Source organism: Elgaria multicarinata, chromosome 2 (genome assembly GCF_023053635.1).
Source record: "Elgaria multicarinata webbii isolate HBS135686 ecotype San Diego chromosome 2, rElgMul1.1.pri, whole genome shotgun sequence".
NCBI classification, from domain to species: Eukaryota; Metazoa; Chordata; class Lepidosauria; order Squamata; family Anguidae; genus Elgaria; species Elgaria multicarinata.
Genome location: NC_086172.1, coordinates 114,964,367 through 114,981,412, shown reverse-complemented (window position 1 = coordinate 114,981,412; position 17,046 = coordinate 114,964,367).

Below are 17,046 nucleotides of genomic sequence, written 5' to 3'. Positions count from 1 at the left end.
TGGTATGAAGAAACCTCCAGGTTAATTAAAGGAAGAATAAAAAATATGGAAGAATATGACTAGCAGGACCAAAAAGTGCATATAAAGTTTTAAAAGGGAAGGCCATTACATACAGGAGGGCCTACGTTCAATCCCTGGTCTCTCTAGGTGGATCTGGTCGGCTGTTGTCATTTAACCCCTCATTTCCCAGACGTCAGAATGATAATTAAAACTATTTTGTTTAGTCATGCATTTATAACTGTTTATAAGGGTGAGAAATTAGCTTTGTGGGTGTGTGGGGTGTCTTTTAAATATGAATTTGCCCGATTTGTATCTCCTGAGTCATTCAGCAAGCCAGAACAGAGTTGCGTTCTGATATTTGTATTTTTGTATTTTTCCGATGCAGGATGTGTCAGCAAAAATGTGCACAAAAATGTGCCTATTAGGAAAAGTTGTGAACAAAATGCATATGGTTGCAACAACAACAAAACCCTGTACAATTTCAGCAATTTAAAATACATGCGGGGGGGGGGGGGAAACATACATTAATGTGTACATTACAGAAATGTCTACACATTTCCAGATGAAGGTTTTAAAAAGGATTGCTAGATCCTGTAGAAACAGGATGGAAAGAGCTTGACTTTAAAATAAATAAATGATGAGACTTGTTGAGACTGAGATTGGCAGATTTTTATTGTCTGATCCTCAGAGTTTGTTGATAATCCTGTTGCTTGCAGTGGGTTTCATAACAATCCTACATGGGCAAACGATGGAGTGAAGTGGCAGCTTGTCTGCCATTTCCAATTCCAGTTCCAAAGTCTTGCTTGCTCATGCCAGCCAGGGTGGGTGGTGGGAGAAGTGAGGTTTCCATACTTGTACGAGGAGCTGCCAGGGAAGATGTGTTCCTCCCCTACTGACAGTTCTCCTCTTTGCCAGTAGAGGGACTCATCCATCCCTTCCTCAGCTGTTTTTTGGGAGCAGGAGAAGCATGGGAGGTGGACGTCATCATCAAAAGGACCTGCGGAAAAAACCTTAAGTGGGCAGTAATGGGTGTGTGATAAAACACATCTGATGACACTCACGGATTCTGCACAAAGTGACAAAACAGCCATTGATTTCTCCAAGTTTTTGTTGGTTTACTTTGAACGACAAACTTTCCAAACTTTTGCAGCTTGCTTAAGCCCAAAGGTTTTTTTGTTTTTAAAAAAGATTGCACAGAAACTGTGGCTGGCTAATCCACTGTGAATACAACCATAAACACATTGCTTCTTCTTTCCCCATAAAAGCCAAACTGCAGTGTTTATCCGGCCATAGATGCGGTTTTGAGAAGCAGATTTGCTGTTCTTCCTATCTTTTGTTCGTAGCCCTGCGGGGAATGAAGTGTGATTCTTTCTTTGCATTTAATACTGACTAAAAGGGAAGCATTCTGTTTGTAACTAAATAGCCATGTCATTTAAACCTCTATTACTGCTGCAATTTAAGGTGAGCAAAGAAAAGAACTTTTATCTTGTGAAATATTAGCGGTGTTCTGCCAGATCTTATTTCAGATAAATCCCTGTTATGGCTCGCTTGCTTGGTGCTTTCAGTTGGCTATTATTTAAGATGCTTTCTGGAAACATTGTCTTTTGTCCCACTGATAAACTAATCTGTTACAACCACTCCAGTGATGATAGGCTGAGGTGCACTAAGCACCTTTAAAGACTGATGGACAGGAGGAGTCATTTTGCAACGCTCTTGTCTTGAGCTGTGGTTTGTACATTCCCCTTTCATTTAGCCATCTTGCTTTGCATTTCTCAGCAGAGAAGCATGCAGTTAAGTATGATTCCTGTCAAGACAAGCCCTCCATAAGGAAAGCTGTGTTTCACAAGGCATTTTGCAGTTGCTGCTGAGCAAAGTAACTGCCTTGAAAATGATCATGCATTGGCACTGGGAAATTGAACAGCGTGCAACCAAGTGTGATTTAGGCCCGAGGCCACTGATGAATAGTAGATCCTGCCAAATGGGGGGACCGACAACCCAATTTAATTCAGCACAGACGGCAAAAGAACAAGGCTGGTGAGAAAGCTGGTAGAATTTGTCGTGTTTGTTATCACGCAGCAGAACAAAAACGCTGCTGCTCATGAACAATGGCCTGAAAAGGGTTTAGAAAACCAAGATTAGTGGGAGAGCATAAAATATTATACTTTTGAATACAGTGCAGTAGGACCCTAACATATAGACTATCCATCATACACTTATAGTACATCGTGAAGTTCACCATACAGTAATAACCCCCTCATATCCAAGGCAGGATCTACACCACTGCTTCAAAACAGTTTATAACAGTAATGACAATTCTTGGGGCCCAGGACACACTCCATATAGAGCTGTCAAAGTGTTTACAAAGTGTCATATCCTGCTTGGTGTAGATCTGGCCCAAGTTGGGGCTGACCCTGCCAGGGGCCTATGGTGCTTATCCCACAGAGGAGAGAAGGTTTAGCCCTGGTTTTACTGTAGGGGTGGAGCTGGGTGGGGTTCCTCTGTAAAAGTGGCTCTAACCCATGCCCTTCCTGGCAGAGTCAAGCCTCTGCTTTAATGGGGATGTAATGGGTTAACAAAGAGAAAACAGTTTTAGCAAATAGTCCTGGCAGGGGAAACAGCACTCATCTCATATGTTTCAGAAAAAAGGGGGAAGTGGGTGGGTTGGAGATGTTCCGCCTTCAGTGATGAGGGCAGCTAATTAAGGGGCATAGAGCCTCCACCATTGAGGTACCATAGGTGGTATGGAGCCCCATCAACGGCTGGAGATCCAGGATGTCCAGCACTGGGTGGTAGGCACTTCCCAGGAGGACCCCACTTCCTGCTGCCTCACCAGTTCCCACCTTCACCTGTAAGCACAACATCTGTTTATTCTGGTGGACCTGGAAGTGCTTTGTCCTCTCTACCACCGCACCCCAGGTCACCACCAGGTGCAGCTGTGGCATGCTTTCAATCTGCTCTGCTATACAATGCTGGCCAGGAGTCTGGAATTTCTCTCGGTGTTGAATGGCTTCCCTCAGTCTGTGAGCTTTCTGGATGATGGAGCAACAAGGAAGCAGGATGAAAAGCCCTAGGTGAAGGCTCCCCTCAACTCTCCCCACTTCAGCCCCTTTAAAAACTCTTTCCCTCCTGCTTTTTTACAATTTGTCTTTCTACAATTTGCCTTCCTTCCCCACCATTTAAAAGTATGGGGAATGGGGATCACTACTAGGAACAGGGCCTTTTCTATGGTCACGCCCACCTTCTGGGATGCTATTACAGGAGTGATTTGTCAGATGCACTCTATGCTCTTTTAGACATTTGATTAAAAATAGGACTGTTAGAGAAGGCATCACTTGGCTTGTTATTTTTAAACTTTTTTCTTTTTTTTACAATTTTTGGTTGTGTTTTATGTTATGTTGTTTTTAATTTGATGTGGAGGAAGAGGGAAAAAGCACTGTGAAAAGGCTATGAGGAAAAGAAGAGGCTGGCTCTGGTGCTATAAGATATGAAAGGAGGTTTTCTTTATTTTTCTTATCCAAAATAAATACCTTTTAGGTATTTTTAAGGACCATAGTCATATTCGTTCTGCCTCTGTTGGCAGTAAAACAGTTCTGTAACTGTCCTTAAAAATACCTAAAAGGTTTTAAAATTGATAATTGCTTCAAAGAGGAATTCATTTTGTTGTACAGCTCCTGACAAAGGATCTCCAGATCTGAAACACTGAGCATTTGTACAAGTTAACTTGAAAGTTTTTGGAATGTTTTTAATTCTGGATAAGGAAAATAAAGAAAACCTCCTTTCATATCTTATAGCACCAGAGCCAGCCTGTTTTTTCCCTCATAGTTTTTAATTCGTTGACTTTAATGATATTATGAGGCTATGTTTTGTAAGGTCACTTGTGAGTTTACTCAATGAACAAAGACGGGGTGTAAGTTTTACAAATAAATAAATAAATATCTAGCATGTATTTTTAACATATAGTATAACTCCATTTTGTACATATAAGGAACAGCACTTGCCTTCTCTGCACCATTTGGGGATCATGAAAAAATGCATTAAAATTATTATTCAGTTGTAATCTAGGAAGCTTTCAGGGATTATAAAAATATATTTTAGCTATATACTTCTATTTCAACACATGTTAAAAACTTTTACAGTAAATATTTATATTGTTTTAAGCTGTCATTTGTCAGTTCTTTGGCTGTCTCATAGTCAACGTTTTGGCTAAATGTTCATTTCTTGCATACTTTTGTAGAATATGTCTTCTATTGTGAAGATTTGTGCTTCCATGAAGAATGGACAACTAATACTTTATTTTTTCTCCATTCATCATAACATCACTTAGAGGTAGTTGTAATACTTTCAACAAACTGATGTTCTTACTTTTACATGTGTGTTTTTTTTGGTTTATGTTTTGATGAGTAATCATGAGTAGCACAAAATACATAATCTGATTGACTATGAAATACTTTTTGACACCACATTGATGGCTGAAAGCGAGGAGGAGCTGAGGAGCCTTCTGACAAAGGTGAAAGAAGAAAGTGCAAAAGCTGGGTTGCAGTTAAACCTCAAAAAAACCAAGATTATGGCAACCAGCTTGATTGATAACTGGCAAATAGAGGGAGAAAACGTGGAGGCAGTGACAGACTTTGTATTTCTGGGCGCAAAGATTACTGCAGACGCTGACTGCAGCCAGGAAATCAGAAGACGTTTACTTCTTGGGAGGAAAGCAATGACAAATCTTGATAAAATAGTTCAGAGCAGAGACACCACACTGACAACAAAGGTCCGCATAGTTAAAGCAATGGTATTCCCCGTAGTAACCTATGGCTGCGAGAGCTGGACCATAAGGACAGCTGAGCGAAGGAAGATAGATGCTTTTGAACTGTGGTGTTGGAGGAAAATTCTGAGAGTGCCTTGGACTGCAAGAAGATCAAACCAGTCCATACTCCAGGAAATAAAGCCAGACTGCTCACTTGGGGGAATGGTATTAAAGGCAAAACTGAAGTACTTTGGCCACATAATGAGAAGACAGGATACCCTGAAGAAGAGGCTGATGCTAGGGAAAGTGGAAGGCAAAAGGAAGAGGGGCCGACCAAGGGCAAGATGGATGGATGATATTCTGGAGGTGACAGACTTGACCTTGGGGAAGCTGGGGGTGGCGACAGCCGACAGAAAGCTCTGGCGTGGGCTGGTCCATGAAGTCACGAAGAGTCGGAAGTGACTGAACGAATAAACAACAACAACAACAAAACTGTTCACATTACAGACTTTTTTGTCCTTAGAACAAAAGGTAAACAACTTCTGGCGTGCAAGGTGGATTTTTGACCTGGCAGTTACAAATATGTCTCTGCAATGTTCTTGGTTTGCAGAATTGATCCTCCTTTCCCCTTTTCTCTTAGTATAGAGATCTCTTCTTTCAGTTTTAGTATTTCTTTACATATTATGAAGACCTCTGACAACCCAACTACTTTTTTAAAAAAAGTTTAGGTTGAGTCCCTCAGACCTATCCTGGTTTGGATGTACTGTAGGTGAAAGGCCTTCAGTTAGTTACTCACTGGCCTCTGGTAGAGGTTCTGTCTCTGGTTTTGAGCTGCATCACGTGCAACTGCTGTCTCTTTTACTCTCCCTTCTCATCTCTAGATCCTGTTTTCTCACTGGATCACCTCTCTTTCTGTCTCTCCTCCAATCCCTTCAGGGACCATCATCCTATATAGTATCAACACCTACATGAGAGATTCAACCATTTTCAAAATATGACATCATTTAACCAACATGTATAGCATCCAACAGCAATTCGATGATATGTACAGCTATCTACCTTTTTGCTGCCTCTCTGCCAGTCTGCCCCATGCCCTGTTCCCTCCTTCTTGCTTCTGCTGCCCTCCTCCACCAGCCTTACTGAAAAGCAGCATGGTGTTGGTGTGGTTTACATTTTACCAAGCACCTTTAGAGACCTTCTCACCCCCTTTCACCATGAGGAGCAGACTGAAAGAATAATAGTTTGGGATAGCTTTGGAAGGCTTCATTTCCTGGCTTGTTCCAAAGCTATTAACCATACCAAAGGGTGTAATAAAGAGGCTGTATGTGCAGCCAGAAGGCTTATGAGGCCGAGATATAAACATCTGCATGCACCGCACCCATGGTCTGAGCTGCAGTAAGGTAGCTCCCCGTGTTCTTTGTTCCTACGTTCACATTTTTCACTTAGCAATGGTGGTCAGTAGGTGCACAATACATCCCACCCTCTTATTGGCTGTCAGTTGTTGTGGTCAGAAATAGCTAGATGTAGACCTACCCAAGTGCTACAGTTTCTCAGTGACAAGATCATCAGAAAGCCACTGTTGCTTTCTTCCTCCTCCTCCTCCTCCTCCTCCTCCAACTCCTCCTCCTTCAAGGTGATTCAGTGTGCTGTTTCATTTTAAGTGTTCAAAGATGCAGACACTTCACAAACATCATTGGCATGCTGGAAATACATTCTCTGCCTGCGTTACACATCAGCCTCTGCAAAGAACACTTGTAGAATAGGCTTTATACATTGAAGTATAATCTTAAACCTCAAAACAATGGGGGGAAATCCACTGCAGCATAATTCCAAATGAAGCGATAGTGGATTCTTTTTCTCTCTTTTTTTGGCTATTGTGATTCACTTCTTTATCTCAAAGATGTCTCATGGGTTTGATTTCATTCTTTGAGCTTAAAAATAAAATTCTTTTTTGTTTTTGTTTTTACTTTGTTGTCCACCTGCTGCTTTTCTCTAGATATTTAGTTTTGGGCAAACAAATCCAATACAGAATGGAAAAAGTAATAGCTCTTCCTAGATTTGTAAATCAAGTGGGAGCATTTATTTCATGCAATGAATCCCCAAAGTTCCTACCTAACAAGCCAGTGAAATGAATTAAATGGAGGGTGCACTGTGGATTTCTCTTTCAATGTATTTGTTTGAGTTTGGTATTCTATCCTGTCCCAAAGTTTCAAGGTAGGCTTGTGCCATTTTAAGGACCTGAACTGCAAATAACCATAACATCTATTCAATGAGATCCAGAACCAGTGGAGGCTGGTGGCTTTGAAGTCAGTGGGGCTGTGAATCCATTCTGGGTTTCAGTCAGAACTAGTCGGAACTCTAAAGAAGATCTCCAAGGTGCTGAATCCAGTTTGGGGATAGGGGTCAGCACCTTGGATAGCTCCTGAAGAGTTCTAACTGGTTCTGACTGAAACCCAGAATGGATTCACAGTCCTCACTGCCCAGAACAGATTTCTAGAGATTAAAATTCAAAGTGAATATCACTGGACTCAACCCAGACCCCCAGCACATGCAGAGAACAAAGTACAAAGAGGTTCCTTCGAAAACATCTACCAAGGGTTGTGAACTGCCATCCTTTAAAACCTCTCTGTCTTGCCTGCTAACACCCTGACACAGACCACAACCCTTCTCTGAATCTCCACCCCAGGACAAGCAAGGGGAAACCAACTGCATTGGGAGCCACCCCTACACTACACCTTTTGGGGCTGTGAATCCATTCCAGATTTCAGTCAGAACTGTAAAGGAGCTATCCAAGGTATTGAACCCTATCCCCCAAATATTCAGCACCTTGAAAACAGCACCCCACCATAACAGAACTACAGCATAATACAGGATCACGGAATAATAACAGTAAAGAAAACAATTCTCAGTCACATTTTTGGCTTTATAAGAGACTTACTCATGGGCAAATTTGTTCCAGGATGGCACGTAAAGCTATCTTTCAAAAGAATTAGTCAATAATAGAATGGTGTGCTGGACAAATATTAAATACTCTTCACATTTTCAAAATCTTCAGAGATGGGGAGAAAGTCATTTTCTTCATTGTCTGGAGAGCAAAGGTGTGTTTTTTTTCAAGGAGGCAAACAAATATTGCAGCATATTGCTAGTAGAATGATTCTCATTAACTGAGGGAATTTATCCATATGCAAGAAAAGCAAAAACAAATGACATTGCTGCAAGAAATTAGACTTGGAAATGAAGGGGGGAAATATTTAAATATTATCCCCTCACTTCCCCCTTTTCAAATAGAGGGGCAGGGAGAAAAGAAACGAGCATGTTCTTATGTATAGATTATGGACAATTGATTTCCCCCCACTTCATTTTCTTTTTAAATAGGACTGTTATTACTGGATGATTACTGGACATATCAAAAATGGTCAGTGTCAAAAGTAACAATACAAAGAACTAAGTAATATGGATTTTAAAGAGATAAATAAACCATAGCTATTACATGCATAGCTTACCTTCATTGAGATTTATTAGCTCTTCTTGAAAAATATTCTACATTAGCTAGTGTTATAAATCTAATCATTCTGCCAAGAAAAATATATATGATTATGCATAAAGAAGCAGACTATGACTTGGTTCAGACGTGATGCCAAGGCCTAATTTGGTATGACATGAATTAACCTTTTGCTTGCATTCCCCCTTATGTCCCTCCCCTCAGGTGTCCTGATTCAGTAAATTCCTGTTCACATTTGCAGTCGCTGCTCACTCTGCATGAATTGCCCAAATCGAGCAGCAATCGAATGTGGAACTTGCGCCCATTTCCCCAAATTTGTACAACTTTCTGTTCCATAGATTAAGCTGGGGCTGATTCAGTCTACAGGGAAATTTGCACAAATTCCTCAAACTGAATGCGAGCGCATGCCTGGCAATTTATGAGCATATTTGGCATGCACATGCTCATGATCGCATTCAGGTATTTGAACACAGCATATTCAAAATCAGTTCTCAAACATCCCTAGCCCAATCTACTCTACTGCAGTACCCGGAGATGGTAAATAGGACAGGAGAGGCTCAATCAGCTGTTGTCTCCTGTCCTTCCACATTCTCCTGCCCGCCCCCAGAGGCATGAACTGCAGAGAAGCAAGAGCTGCTTCTTGAAGGATTAACTGCTGCTGTTTTCCCAAATTGTTCTGCTTTTCCTTCTCTTTCAGCAGGAAGAACTGAGCAAGTGATGGGTGCCGCTTTCTTGAATTGTTCACCTGCCCTTTCCCTCCAGAACATCCTGCCCACTCGTGCATCCCAGCTCTTTGGGATCGAACTGGTTGGCGTGGAAGACTGGGCTACTTGGGCTCAACTCAGTGTGACATTGTGTTATGCATTTTCTGTCCCGCCCCTGAAGCACAGGCACACATACACACACAGTCACTCACCCTAACCTGAACATATTTATTTATTTAGGTATTTATGACATTTATATACCACCCCATAGCTGAAGCTCTCTGGGTTGTTTATAGGGACATGGGAGGAATCCATTCAGGAGGTCAAGTTTGGAAAGCTTTAAGCAGCTCAGCCTCCAAGGCAGGATCTACACTACTGCTTTATAATGGTTTATAACAGTTTTGACAACTTTTGTCAAAGGCCCAGGACACATCCCATATACCATTTTCTAAATGTGTTCAAAGTGTTATCTCCTGCTAGGTGTAGATCTGGTCCCGGACTCCAGCTTGCTAGCCTGTGAGCTGGCCCAACTTGATCTGTATAGAGTTGGGTCAGATCACAGATTTTCATGTTTTCCCCATAAAAACATCATTTATGCAACATACTGCAACACTTTGCATAGGAAAAGGAAAGGAACCTCTCATGCAAAGCACTTGAGTCATTGCTGACTCCTCGAGGGACACCTGCTTTTGCTGAGATTTTCTTGGCAGGGTTTGTAGCGGGGTGGTTTGCCATTGCCTTCCCCAATCGCAATTACCTTTAACCCAGCTAGCTGGGTACTCATTTTACCAACCTCAGAAGGATGGAAGGCTGAGTCGACCTGAGCCGGCTGCCTAAGAACCAGCTTCTGCTGGGATTGAACTCAGGCCGTGGAGAGTTTCGGCTGTAGTAACTGCCGCTTACCATTCTGCGCCACACGAGGCTGTGGTGCAGAGATGCAAATTTTGGCTGCAATGTGCATAATTTGTGCAAATTGTGGCTATAAATATGCCTTGTTGAAGCTGCAATTATCTAATGAGAAAAAATACAAAGGTTCCCAGATTTCGTGAACATGCCCACAGCTCTGTTCACAAACACAAGTCAAGCCGAAATGGAGCAAGGCAACAGACACCCAAATTTCCCCCATGATGGCCTTCCTTAATATATTAAAGCCTGCATGCCAGGCTTTAATATATTGTTTGTTTGATGATTCTTGTTCTCTTGCTTTGTCCCCTGACCCCACTTTTGCTTTTTCTGCTACCTTCCAGACTGGCTTTGGCTAGCTGGAACAAAATGCTGGGCCCATGTGCTCTCTCATGGGGTGAGGGAGCCAGGGAGGGAAATAAAATCTTTTAATAAAAGCACAGCGGCAGCAGCTACTGCTGCAGGACTTGTAGGCTCTTTTGAGACTCTGCACTGTTGAGTGTGTCCACCCAGTGCATAAGCATACATTCATGCCTGCAGCAAGCTTCCTGGTTCCTGCTAGGAGAAAGGAAGCCCAGGGAACCTAATCATCTGCTGATTGGATGCTCAGAGCTGGTCTGGTCCTGCCTGGCAGGGCAATGTGGGGGATACATGATTTCTAATGGTGATTTGAAGCAGGTGCAGCAGCAGGGGGCAAAGACAGGATTGCAGGGTGGGGAGACTTCTGGGGACCCCTATCAGTCCAGAGGCCCAAAATGTAGCCCTGACATCCATGCTTAACCTTGCCCCTACTCACAGAAACCCAGCATGAAGAGGTGGCACTTAAGCAGGCATCTAAAGATCAAGACTGAAGCCACCTTTCGACTATTTAATGTGCACTTTCCCTTAATATGCACTTTTCTGTGAGAATTTTTACTAAGATGAACTGCATTGTTTCAGCTAGCTCACAGAAATGTGCATTTCAGTACACAACTTAACTCACTTAAAGGCTTGGGAGGTGCAAAATGGATAAATTACTATTTTTTAAAACAACAACAACAACTCAATGGAATAAATTTCTCACCCGTCCCAATACTACACACTGCTTTGCATAGAAATGTAGCACTCCCATTACTGCTTGCCTTGTGTTTTCTTTTCCTTAGGGTAAAACATTTTGCCCAAATTGCACTGTATCTATTTATGTTGCTTACAGACACATACCAAGTTTTCATCCGTGTGGTGAAACAGACTCTAGCTAGCAAAACTTTATGCCGCAAACCATGTGTTAGTCTTTAAGGTGCCCCAAGACCTGTTATCTTCGAAGATGATGCAACACATTAACTTAGGCTCATCTATTCCCATCTTGTTCAAAGCAATCATAAGTCAGGGAAACCGCCAACAGTTTCACAGGGTGCAAGTGATGACTCTATCTGAAATGCAGAAAAAGTAATCTACAGAAAGTGCATTTTCCTCTTTTTTTATGGTTTCCCCCAGGTTTCAACTCCTACATACCTTAACGTATTTGTGAATCCTGTTGCCTCTGTCACTCTGAGGGGTGCTAGAAATTGTCATGTCAAAAAATACCCAAAGCCTAAAGCATGGAGGAATGTGATATCAGTTCTATAGAAGTACATTATTTTGAAAGAGATGTTTATCCTGTTCTATGGGCCAGTAATGCCTTGAAATGAGGTGTATGCCTTAAATGGGATGTCTCAAATATCAGCTTAAACCCTCCATATTCTTTTGTAGGGATGGGAGGCCAGGTTTTCACTGCTCTTGCCCATCAGCATGCAACCTATGACCCATAATAATAATAATAATAATAATAATAATAATAATAATAATAATAATAATATATTTCTTACTCGCCTCTCCGATTGGATCGAGGCCAGGAACAACAACAATCCTAAAATACACAAAATACTGATTAAAAACATAGCATACACTGTTAAAAACATCCTAAAAACATCCTAAAAGCATATTAAAAGTATCCTAAAATTCTACTGGATAGGCCTGCCGGTAGAGATCAGTCTTGATAGCTTTCTTGAATGCTAAAAGACTGTCAAGCTGATGAGTCTCCTCCAGCAGGCTATTCCACAGTCTGGGAGCCACAGAAGAAAAGGTCCTCTGGGTAATGGTTGTCATAATACCTGCGTAAGAGACTATATGAAGAAATAAATATTGAGTTCTAAGTCCTGCACAAGATGTTTATTTTTCCAGTGAACATTTAAAGTAAGTTTAATAGATATTATGTAAAAATTCTTCTAGGGACCATATCTCGAGGGCCAACTGAAGGCATTTTACTGTCTAAAGCAAAGAACAAGGTGTTGGGGGGAAACCCCACCCCTGCACGTTCTACAATACAAACAAATTGGACTAGTTAGGAATTAGTGGACCTCTCCAGTTCAGTTTTTCTGCCTTTCTTATTTTTCCAGCCTTACTTTCAGTTTGTCTCAGTTTGAGGTTGTTGTTTGTGTGTTTTTAAAAAAGTTCTCATGAAAATTTGTATGCATTTTGGTTTGCATTTCCCCTGACCCATGCATTTTTGTACACAATTTCACCAATATAGCCTTTTCATTGGAGCACTCAATTGCAAAATTCGAATCAGTGCAATTTTCAAAGGATAATTGAGTCTTGGTTGAAAATGAATTTGAAAATGCAAAATTTAGTAAATCCACATTGAACTGTACAGCACCATGTACATTGATGGTGCTATATAAATAAATAATAATAATAATAATAGTGAACCAGACACATTTGTTGTCCATTACTAGCTTCAACATTGGAGATATTTATATATTATTGCATTTATATCCCACCATTTTTCCTCCACGGAGCCCAAGGCAGTGTACATAATCCTCCTCATCTCCATTTTATCCTCACAACAACAACCCTGTGACGTAGGTTGGGCTGAACATCTGTGACTGGCCCAAAGTCACCCAGTGGGTTTCCATGACCATGTGGGGACTAGAACCCAGATCTCTCAACTCCCAGTCCAACACTTTAACCACTATACCACACTGGCATCCTCTACTGTAACTGTGGAAAGTAACATGGGCAAAGTAGGTAAAGTGGTCCAGAGCCACATAACACACACACACGCACACACACACACACACACACACACACATTTCTCCCAACATTGGGGAATGCCTGGTGACCAGTTCTCTCTGCCTAATGGTAGGACCAGCCCTGTGACTTGGTTGGAGACCTTGACACGGTAACCTAGAGCTCCATCAGATGAGTGTTTTATTATACGCTCACTACTGGCTACTCTTGGATTTTCGTGGGTCCCTCTCATGATGTTGTCTGCCTCCCGCCCCTTCTAGCCTTCTTTGTGCCACATAAAAAAAACACCCCAGTAAGTCTGACTTATTTTTAAAGACAGAAGTTGCCGCTATCTCCAGCTGTGTCCAGGAGAAGCAGTGCAATCAAAATGGCCCACTGAATGGGCCATGTGGATGTTGTCTGCTTCCTCTTTTGAAAGAGGGACAAACATGCGGGTGGAGAAGCAACAGTAAGGAAACGTGATTTTCCCTTGTGTGATGATGCTCCTAATATGAACACTGGGCAAAATAGTTGGATATGGTGGTAAGCTGCTCTGCCTTTCCTTTTCTTATTTTGCTTCAAATCATAGCTCAAGAATCTTGCAAAGGAAAAGAAGATAAAACACTCCACTGCTCCTATTAGACATGGTTTGCATGTTTAATCACTTCATCTTCACATGGAGAAGGAGTTATGTTAAACAATAATTCCATGTAAAAACAGATAAGCTACAGTAAGTATCAAGGGCTTGTCAACTCAAATATGTGAATTTAGCCTACACCTCTTCCTATCCCAAAGTTATTTGTGCTGTCATAACTCAGCCCCTTAGACCATTTATTGAGGGAGAATTATTACTTTCCCTTCTAGCAATGGTCTAGAAAGGATCGGGATCACACTTGTTGAAAAATACAATGGTGAACACTTAAGATGTAGTGCTCATTTTGCACTCTGGTATGCATGCTGGCCTACAAAAAGTGTAATGCAAGAATTGTCCCTAAGTTCATCCCAGTGTTGGGCAGAGAGTATGTGGCATAGTCTGCCTGCATGGTGCAGTCTGTCCCAGTTCAGGCGATGATGCAGAACTTCCAACAAAGGAAAAGCTTGCATGTCAGGGGAAATGTTAAGCTCTGCACAGACAGGAAGCTTTTAATTTGGGGGAAAGCATTAAACAGGTGATATTCAACATGAACAGCTGAGATGAAGAGCCACATCTTTGTGGTAAAGCACATGTGTCATATGCAGAAGGTCCCAAGCTCAGTCCTTGGCAATTTCAGTTGAAAGGATTGGGGAGCAGCCAGATGATGTGAAAAATTCCGCCTATGAGAGATGGATAGTCTGAACTGACACACAGTGTCTTCCTATCAGTAGAGGCTGGTGGCTCTGATTTCGGTAGTGCTATGAATCCATTTCAGGTTTCAGTCAGAACCACCTAGAACTCTAATGGAACTATCCAATGTGCTGAACATATTTTGGGGCTAGGGTTGAGCACCTTGGTTAGCTCCAAAATTAGAGACACCAGCCCCCACTGCTTCTATTCCTATGAGTCATGAGAGGACTGTACCACGTGTCCATGCTATCATTTAAATTGCTTTCTAGTTCTCAGTGCTAACATTTCCAAAACACAGGAGATTTTTGAGCTCCCTCTGTGTTTCAATTCATGATGGTATAAGAGAATGAACAACTCTTATGCCCTTTTATTTTTTAGAATCGATTACTTTTGAAATGAATGGAACTTGGTTCCAAGTGTGCTCAGAATCCCTGCCTCAAGGAACATTGTGAAGTCTGTTTCATTTTCCCTCCGCTGACATGCAATAAAAACTACAGAAAAATCCATTTGGTTTGCATTTTAATGTGAACTTACCTAATTTTCCACTTTGAAACCAACATGCAAACCGAAACACAGCTATCATTCCAAAATCACAGTTCTCTGAATTTTGCAATGGAGTTCTCCAATCAAAATATGTGCACAATCGTGTGTATGCTAGGGATATTTCTGCACACAAATGTGCACATATTTCTGAAAATAGTGCTAAAATGCATTATATTCGGAGAATTGCTTGCAAAAATATGTACATCGGGGAAAATTGCATAAAATGCATATATTAGGGGAAATGTGCACAAATAAACAAACATTTTTTAATGCAAAATAAAAATAAAAATTCTCTGAGTTTGGAATGAAATGAATGTAAGACTGGAAAAATGGGGATAGGATGAAGAGAACCTGAAATTGACAGATTAATCCAAACCTGGATTTGAATGACCCAATAAAATATAAGGATTGAAATTGATTCTGTAAATGACAATTTACAACTAAGAATCTAGTAATTGTCTATGATGGCATGAGAAACATCCCCGAAACATTTCACTCCACATTGCTACAAAGACATAAAGGAAGCAGTGCTATGGGGATCGAAGAAGTGCACGTACTTTCATTTCCAGTGAACATTATAAAAGATTTGACAATCTAGATAAGCTCCTTTTTGTAGATTGCATTCTCTCCACAGGGCATGGGGACTGCTGATAGCCATCATTTGCTCTAGTAAGCCTGTATCCTACATTTCCAATGCTCTTGTACATCTAATACCCTCTCTTATTTTCTCCCCTTCAGCTGAAACAATGCAGCTATTTTTGTGCTGTCGGGAGAACGGCGCAGATGTGAATTTGCAAGGGAATCTGCTTTGACACGGGAAACAGTAAACAATTTCATTGTGTTTATCCTGATGAATAAACTGATGTGTCTTTTGTTCTTCCGTCTTTCCTTACTGGAGAGCTATTTTAAAAAGCTTCAGCGGGCAGGATAAGATATTTGGGGTTGTAATCATTTGTGTCTCGCTGCTGATGGAAGGTTCTTTTATCCAGTGGATGCTTCCATGAACAGAAAAGAGAGGGGGTGGTTTTTGCAGCAACCCCTACCTTCTGCAGTCTCCCACAGTGTTCCAAAAAGTCTCCCAGCCCTCTGGAGCAGATTTTGAGGTGGGGAGGCATAGGTGGCTGCAGAGGATAGAGGCCATCAATGAAAATCAGTGCTAGGCCAAATCCTGCCCCCTATTTTCAAGAACTCCTATCTCTCCCTATGAAAGAGGCATTGTTTTTTCTGCATCTTTCGCAAGGCGGGGGAATTCAAAGAATGTTCTCCTTGTGGGGGTAGGGTTTTCACATACCGTTTTAAAGTGCAGCCGATTGCTGAGAGAACTTCTCCCTATTTTTAGTTGCTGTTTAAAAACAAACAAACAAAAGCTTTCCCTTGGCATTTGGAGAAGCCAAGCAGTTCTTAGTGAATGCCTGTTGAAGACCATGTGATCTTCAACTCCTGGGCTCCTGAAAATTTCGGGGGGTGTTTTAAAAAACAAAAGAAAGAAAGAAAGAAAGAAGACTCTCAACAACTGGCTACATTTAAAGGGTATGTGGAAGCCCTGTCCCCCTCCCCAAGGAGAAAATTCTCCAAAATTCTCACCTCTCCCAGCCTCTTTCACTCAAGTTTTCTTTTCTTTTTTTTTCCACCACTACAAAATGCCAAAAATGGAATGGTCTAAATTTTTGGCACAGCACTAATGAAAATTGACTCACTTACCCTTTCCATTTGCAGAAGTCTCTGCCAAATCAAAGATCCTTCTGTTATTAAAGGGTACACAATTGGATTCTTACAGCCCTTGGTGGGGGATATTAGAATGGATATTTATCTATGGTTTTTGGGTTTTTTAAGAGTCTGAAGAAATCATCAATGGTCGGAATCCAGCAACCTCTGCAAAATGCTCAGATGAGTTTCCCCACCATGTTTAGACCCACATTCCAGGGTAACTTTAGAAATAGCCTCTCAGTAAGGAGAAGCTGTTAGCATAAAAAGGGGGAAAGCAGGGATAGACTCAGCATGTTACATTCAAGCCCTTCCATGTATTCACTTGAGTAATGATATATGGAAAGATTATTGAACTGAAGCAATAGACTGCTTTAACCATAAACTAAATAATTACAATTGACCTCTTCTCTGGAACCCTATATGCAGAATATCTAACTCTCCTTGTTTTTGTTTTTTACTCACTAATCACTTATACACGAAGAGATCCTCATTGTTGCTGCACTTGAGTTATTCTTGTGAGCAGCCCCAAGAATATTTATACTTAAGGATGACCTAGAAATCACGAAAATAATCACAAAATAATACATGTGAAAAT